Source organism: Cucurbita moschata, unplaced genomic scaffold, assembly GCF_002738365.1.
Source record: "Cucurbita moschata cultivar Rifu unplaced genomic scaffold, Cmos_1.0 Cmo_Scf00075, whole genome shotgun sequence".
Classification (NCBI taxonomy): Eukaryota; Viridiplantae; Streptophyta; class Magnoliopsida; order Cucurbitales; family Cucurbitaceae; genus Cucurbita; species Cucurbita moschata.
The window spans coordinates 276,122-284,064 of record NW_019268591.1 but is presented as its reverse complement, the minus strand read 5'-3'; the positions used below and the strand labels follow the sequence as shown (position 1 = coordinate 284,064).

The 7,943-nt window shown below is 41.6% G+C and overlaps 1 long non-coding RNA gene across 1 annotated transcript; it reads left to right on the top strand.

Moving 5' to 3' along the window:
• Positions 1-278: 278 nt before the first annotated feature.
• LOC111438473 lies at positions 279-564 on the top strand. The gene is made up of 2 exons (XR_002709673.1): positions 279-437; positions 544-564. It is a non-coding gene; the product is annotated as an uncharacterized LOC111438473 (long non-coding RNA).
• Positions 565-7,943: the final 7,379 nt, after the last annotated feature.

The window sequence follows — 7,943 nt, the reverse complement described above, 5'->3', positions numbered from 1 at the left end:
CATGACACAAGTAGGGGCAACGAGACATGCGTCAACGTATATAATACAATTCATCCAACCAAACTAATAGTAGGACCACTTACTTGGTTGGCCTACGCCAAAGTCACTGCACTCCCTTGATGCTAGCTTAACTGTAATACCCGAATTTTTAGATAAATAAATAAAAAATAAAAATAACAACATAGGGGCAAAAGGGTCATTTTGCCCCTACCATACCTAAGGGGTCTAGTTGTTTGGGCTCCAAGAAGAAAGAGAAAGAGAGAGAGAGAAAAAAAAAAAGTTAGGGTTTGGGAGAGAGGAAGAACAGAGAAGACAAACCGCCGTTGGAGATCGAATCCAAGGCAAGAAACTTCGAAGCAATACTTCTCTCGGTACTGGAAAAGGAGTTTGGGTGGTGGATTCACTCATTTCGGCAAGAAAATCCGAGAACAGACAAAGTACGGTTTCCTACTTCTTGTTTCGATTTTATCTAGATCTGAGGAGTTTCTTGAGCATTAGATCTGGATTTTTTGAGTTATGTAACTAAAATAAGATTCACACAAGTTTCTTGAAGTTCCTGGACGAGAATCGGAGTTTAGTAGGACTTCGGGTAAACCGATCGAAAATAGAAAATATGCATTTTTTTCGTATCTTTGGACGGCCTTAACTCATCCTGTGCTCAAGGAAAAATATATTGTAGAAGTAGAATATGAGATCTACAATGTTCGTGTAGAAACTTTGTTGATATGGAAAATGAAACACACATAGGAGAGAAAAGCATCGGCCGGCGTATGAAGGAGAGAGGCAGAACCGTGAGCGACACTTGGCGAACTGCGGCTGGAGAGGTGTGTCCCACAGGCTAGGCGACACACGTCAGGGCGCGGATTCGGGTCAACCCGAGTCTGATCCGACACTTCGCATGCGAACAGAAATGCCGCAAGACCGCTCCAACCTGTCCGAACCGACCCGTCTCGACCCACGACTGTACAGAATGGAGCGTGTGGGTACACATGCGTAGAATCTGCACGTACTACACCCTCCAGAGTGCGTCAGTCGCGCGTGTAGGCGCGTGATTGGCCTTTACCCCTCCATTCGACCTCCGTTTGCTTGCTTTCGCCCCGATTTCAACTCTTATCCTATTTTTCTGTGAATTAGAACCTATCAAGGAAATTCCAAAATTTTGGAACATTTTCCGGCAAATAATTCGAGCTTGGGAAGGCACGCGTCAACCATGTAAGTAGCCATTTAGATTCCCACGAGCAGTACTTGTAGGAACTGCTAGGAACAAGCATGCATGCTACCACCCATAAACTTAGCTAGCCGAACCTAGCATATTTGTATGGAAATTGCGAAAATGAAATGATTAAGGAAAGCTAGATATGAAATGTTTATTAAATCTGTTTTGATTGAGATTCTAATAAAGTATGTATGCATGAGGAGGATGAGAAACTTGTGAAATCTGCGCTCGGGGTGAAGATGGACATTATCTTCCCTTTTAGCATGTTTGTTAATACTGCATGCACTGTTGCGTGTGAACTCTTATGCATAATGATTGCTTGTGTTATCTTTCTTGTTGAATAGGAAGGAATTATAAGTGTGGATTAGGGTGCTTGTGACTAAGTAGGCTAGATGAGATCCTAGAATGGGAGACCTCTAGAACACCGTGCATATAGGCCCGCAAAATGATTACTGGCAGGTCCAGAGCCCAGAATTTCAAACCCGATAAGTTTGTGAGACCAGACACGAGAATCCTAGAGATGCATGAATCCAAGTCTAAGCCACCAAGTTCCACCCTAGAAAAAATAGTAGGTCACTACGGTAACTGTAGGTAGCCCACTAAAGTTGAGCAGTGTGGATAGTGTCATCAATGATGGTGTTAATATAACACATGCGGAAGCAATTTGGATCTTAGGCACTTTTAGAACATCAATTATAGTAAATAACTAGCATGTTCATAAGTATTAAAACTTAATGAGTTTAGATACTAACCTTTTGTAGTTCAAACTCCTTTTTCCTCACAAACCGGTTTCGAACCACCACTAGTGTCTTCTCCACTATCCTCCGGCCTTAGAACGGGATTGTGGAATCCGGTGAGTGACTAAACTTGGGAGGGATTTTGTATATATGAAGAGAGTGTTTGTGAGAGGTTTTTTCTCAAGGTTTTTCACCAAGAAGAAGACCTCCCATGTACCATGATCACTCTATTTAAAGAGTCATGTTTGCATGTTTATGCAAATTTTAGTTCACCAAATTTTGACTCTCAAAATTCCACTCAAATGTTTGGGATTATGTGGCAAGCATGCATGTTTGAGTTAACCAAATTTTGACACTTAAAATTCCACTCAAACTTGTGAGGTTTATTTGGCAAGCATGCAAGTTTGGTTAAACCAAATTTTGACACCTCAAAATTCCACTCACATGTATTTTTCCATTAAATGAAGTCAACATTTTGACTTTCTTCATTTTAATTCAACAATTAATTTGAATAATTAATTTCAGATTAAAGTAACATTAAATGATTAATTAAACTATTTAATTAATATTTAATATTAATTCAAATGTCAATATTAAAGTAACATTAAATGATTAATTAAACTATTTAATTAATATTTAATATTAATTCAAATGTCAATCTCAATCAATTCCGACACATAATTGATTAAGATATTTAAATCTTATTTAAATATCTCAGATTCTCTATTTTTATTTAATTCGTAAATAAAACAAAAATGCGGTTAAATATATCGTATATATGTAGCGCATATTCCCTAATTTGAATTCGAACACTTCGAACTCACTCGTCACACTGTTCTATGGTTTAGTCCGATATGAGCTAACAGAGGGACCTAATGGACCTATAGATCATGGGCTCCAACGATAAAAAATTAACCGGTTAAACTCATTAACCTGGTTAACCAACATTCGTTAACTACTAGGACACTCCACTATAGCCTAGTAGTTGCACTCCCCTCACTATAGATATATTTCTGTCCATTTGATATAACCATGATTAGTAAGTCGATCCTTCACAAGTTGTTCGTAACTAGAGCTGGGTCAATTTACCGTTTTACTCCTGAAGTTACTTCTTGTTCCTTATGTCTCACTGATCCTCTAATGAACCATTGGTTTATGGTCCAACTAGTAAACCGAATCCCTCTCAGGCCAATGAGAGGGTGGGGCCCCTTGTTTAAGACCTGGAGTCAATGCTTAAGGGAACTACCTCTCTTCTATCCCTAAAAGTGGGTAGGAGTGAATTTCATCTTGCACCCCACGTTCCCAGCCATTCACCCTGTCTTACCCCTGAAATGGGAGCCCTATTAAGTTGGCGAATTAGAGCCACTCTCACCCATGCAAATCTAAGGATAATTCCAAATAAATAGGAGTTCATGGTTAGCTTAGGATTAAAACCAAGTTACCTAGGTTATCGAATGAAAAGAAAATCAGTCTCAACAGTAAACGACATTATAAAGTGAGAGTGGTTTTCTTCATGGTCCGATCTTATGCAATACTCATTGCATAGGACGCCTCCACTCACATGTCTCCACATGTACAATTTAGTGATCACATTGTCTATATCATATACAAAAGTGGGCCGCAGCCATAGTGTCCCCAGAATAAGGTACTCAGCCTTATCCTTATACTATAGATCATTTTGACTATATACTTGAACTTGATCCACTCTTATGTCTCTACATATAGTTCAAGTAATCATACTGTAGCCAGAGTGTTCTTAGTTTATTGGATTTAGATTAATGATTATAAAGTTCACTTTATTCAATAACAATCTTTACTGAATAAACAACAATAATAACTTTATTGAAAATAGAATATGTTTTTTTTTTGTTTACAAACTATGAGTTTTAGGACATAAAACCCAACAATCAGAACCACCACTTCCCTCTCTACTCCGATACCGTACCGTCGAGACAGAGCTCCGGTACAAAGATCGTTGAGCTTGGCAGATCCGGATAGGGAAGTGTGACAGGTGCCCAGACCCAGTGGTGATAGCTAAGGGGTCTTCTGAACAGGACTCCTGGGCCGTAGAAACCCGTCCTTGAGCGGGGGACGTGGAGCCACATAGGATGACTCAGTAGCTGACCGGCACACAGGGGGTCGCACCCCGTTTAGTGGATGTATGGTCTCGTGTGAGGGTTGTCAGCTAACCTCCACGGATGATGTTCAGAGAGAGTCACGTATTCAGATCCAGCCATACGATCCCCTCAGATTTACTTATGAGGTCGCGCCTCACCTCAGGACACTGATCATTTCACTACATAAGATGGCCAAACCTCCTAAGATACAGAAAAGAGAGTTGTAGCGTGATTCGCACTCACTAGAACCCAGAGATAAGACCGTGTATACCTACTAAGATAAGGATGCAAGAAGAGCCTACAAGTAAGTTGCTTACCGAGTATATTTTTATACTCACCCCTTTCTTCCCTTTTTTTTTTTCAGGTACCAGTCGATACGGGTAGGTATTCGTGTAACGACCCTAATATTTTACTTGTCTAATCTAAGGTCATTACTATACTTTGAAATTTGGAATATACATTTAATGGGCCCTGTTCGTTATTGCGACACGCACTCGCCTTTTATTACCTCAGAGGAAAATTGGTTACAAGGGAAAAAGAGAAATTGAAGGAAAGGAAAGGGAACAGAAACCAAAAATGCATATTTTATTCTACCCTAAGGTTTATTATGCAAACACCTCTCCTCCTATACTAACCTAGATTAATGATGCAGCCAAATTCGGCCTAGACTACGAAATGGAAAAAGAACAACCCACTACCCTATGCATGTGCCACGATCCTGGGGGTACGATGCCGTCGTCGTCGTCACATGGGTGCCTTGCCCTTATCTGCAAAAGTAAAGTAGCACGAGGCTTGAGTATTTCTAGAATACTCAGTAAGTGACCCCCTATCGGGGTTATGCGACATACACATGCAATGAAATGATGGGACCTATCGTTTCGTTCCGTTTCGTTTCGTTTTCCCTACGGTGTAATCCTAACAGGTAACCGTGGACATGTACCATATACTCTACACGCAGCCCATACGTGCGAGTATGGGCTCACCAGCTAGTTCGCACACCGCTGGGCCACTGTCCCTAGCCGGTGGGCATGCTCTGGGGGCCCACCGGGACCCGTTAAAACTAAAACCGTCACGGCAGCGCTATGCAGGGCATAACGATCGTGGTCCTGCCATTTGGATGTACGCGTCCGTACCCTCGTGATGGGATAGGGGTATCCCCCCAAATGCATGATCACACAATATGCATGAGGTCCCACTAGTCCTACAGTCATCATTTAATGAACATAACCCCGTGTCACGTTTTCATGCTTACATGTCATTCTCATTCTCATTTCGTTACATATCATACATATTCCTAGCGGGGTTATGTATCATGCAATTCACCGTATTTCATGTCAAACAATTCATTCAGTTGCATTTCAATATTCATAAAACAAGCCATAATCATACAAGGGTCACACATCGTCACATGCATTCATATCACATCAACTAAGCAGCATAGACAACATACATTCACGATCACATGATTTCGTACTTAAGCACATTAAGCTAGCATACAATTTAATGGCACGTGCATAACCGCGGGCACGTGCCAACATTCAGCAATTAACGCGTAACCTACAACGGGTGAGCCACTTACTTGGTAGGCCTTAGCCGAAGTACTCCCTAGAATATAACGTAAGCTCCTAGCTCCTCGTGGACGTCCTACGCTTCCGTTGGTGGTTGGTTCCTATTAGTTCATGAGTCACTTTCGTTAGTATTTCACAAATAAGAATAAATTCCCAACTGGAATTTGTGAAATACGACCTTAAAATGTTCCCTTTTACCTTAAACAGGGCCGAAACTAGGTCCGGGAGGGTCGATACGGTGTCAAACGGGCTGGAAATAGGTTTCCCGAGCCCAATAAGCCGCCGAAGCCGCCGAGCCACCACCGAGCCGATGAAGCCGCCTGAGCCGAGAGTAGCCGCGCTGCCGACGTGACACGTGGCACAATCCGAGAGCGACGTGTGTGCAGGCGTCTCGGGTCGAGGCGCGGGTTAACGGGCCGCTCGCGGTGATGGGCCGGCTCGCGGGTGACGGGCCGCGTAGTGATGGGCCGGCTCGCGTGTGACGGGCCGGGGGTTGATGGGTCGGCTTGCGATTGGAGGTCGGGTGTTTGGGCTGCGGGTAATGTGGGTTCTGGGCTGACCGAAGGTACNTGGGAATAAGGCTGAGTACCTTATCCTGGGGACACTATGGATGCGGCTCACTTTTGTACATGACATAAATAATGTGATCACTAAATTGTACATGTGGAGACATGTGAGTGGGGGTATCCTATGCAATGAGTATTGCATAAGATCGGACCACGAAGAAAATCACTCTCACTTTATAATGTCGTTTACTGTTGAGACTGATTTTCTTTTCATTTGATGACCTAGGTAACTCGATTTTAATCTTGAGCTAACCATGAATTCTTATTTATTTGAAATTATCCTTAGATTTGCATGGGTGAGAGTGGCTCGAGTTTGCCGACTCAATAGGCCTCCCATTTCAGGGGTAAGACTGAATGGCTGGGGACGTAGGGTGCAAGATGGAATTCACTCCTACCAACTTTTAGGGATAGAAGAGAGGTAGTTTCCTTAAGCACGGACTCCAGGTCTTGAACAAGGGGCCCCACCCTCTCATTGGCCTGAGAGGGATTCGGTTTACTGGTTGGACCACAAACCAATTGTTCATTAGTGGATCAGTGAGACATAAGGAACAAGAAGTAACTTCAGGGGTAAACGGTAAATTGACCTAGCTCTAGTTACGAACAATCTGTGAAGGATCGACTTACTAATCATAGTTATCAAATAGACAGAAATATATCTATAGTGAGGGGAGTGCAACTACTAGGCTATAGTAGAGTGTCCTAGTAGTTAACGAATGTTGGTTAACAAGGTTAATGAGTTTAACCGGTTAATCTTGGATCGTTGGAGCCCATGATCTATAGGTCCATTAGGTTCCTCTACTAGCTCATATCGGACTAAACCATAGAACAATGTGACGAGTGAGTTTGAAGTGTTCAAATTCAAATATGGAATATGCGCTACATATATACGATATATTTAACCGCATTTTTGTTTTATTTACGAATTAAACAAAAAGAGAATTTAGGATATTTAAATAAGATTTAAATATCTTAATCAAATATGTGTCGGGATTGACATTTGAATTAATATTAAATATTAATTAAATAGTTTAATTAATCATTTAATATTACTTTCATTTGAAATTAATTATTTAAATTAATTGTTGAATTAAAATGAAGAAAGTCAAAATGTTGACTTCATTTAATGGAAAAATCCATGTCAGTGGAATTTTGAGGTATCAAAATTTGGTTTAACCAAACTTGCATGCTTGCCAAATAAATCCCACAAATTTTAGTGGAATTTTGAGTGTCAAAATTTGGTGAACTCAATCTTGCATGTTTGCCACATAATCCCTAACATTTGAGTGAAATTTTGAGTGTCAAAATTTGGTGATCCATGACTCTATAAATAGAGTGATCATGGTACATGGAAGATATTTCTTTTGGAAAATACCTGGAGAAAAACCTCTCACAAACTGTCTTCATATACACTAAATCCCTTCCAAGTTTAGTCACTCACCGGATTNGTTCATTAAATGGTGACTGTAGGACTAGTGGGACCTCATGCATATTGTGTGATCATGCATTTGGAGGGATACCCCTATCCCATCACGAGGGTACGGACGCGTACATCCAAATGGCAGGACCACGATCGTTATGCCCTGCATAGCGCTGCCGTGACGGTTTTAGTTTTAACGGGTCCCGGTGGGCCCCTAGAGCATGCCCACCAGCTAGGGACAGTGGCCCAGTGGTGTGCGAACTAGCTGGTGAGCCCATACTCGCACGTATGGGCTGCGTGTAGAGTATATGGTACATGTCCA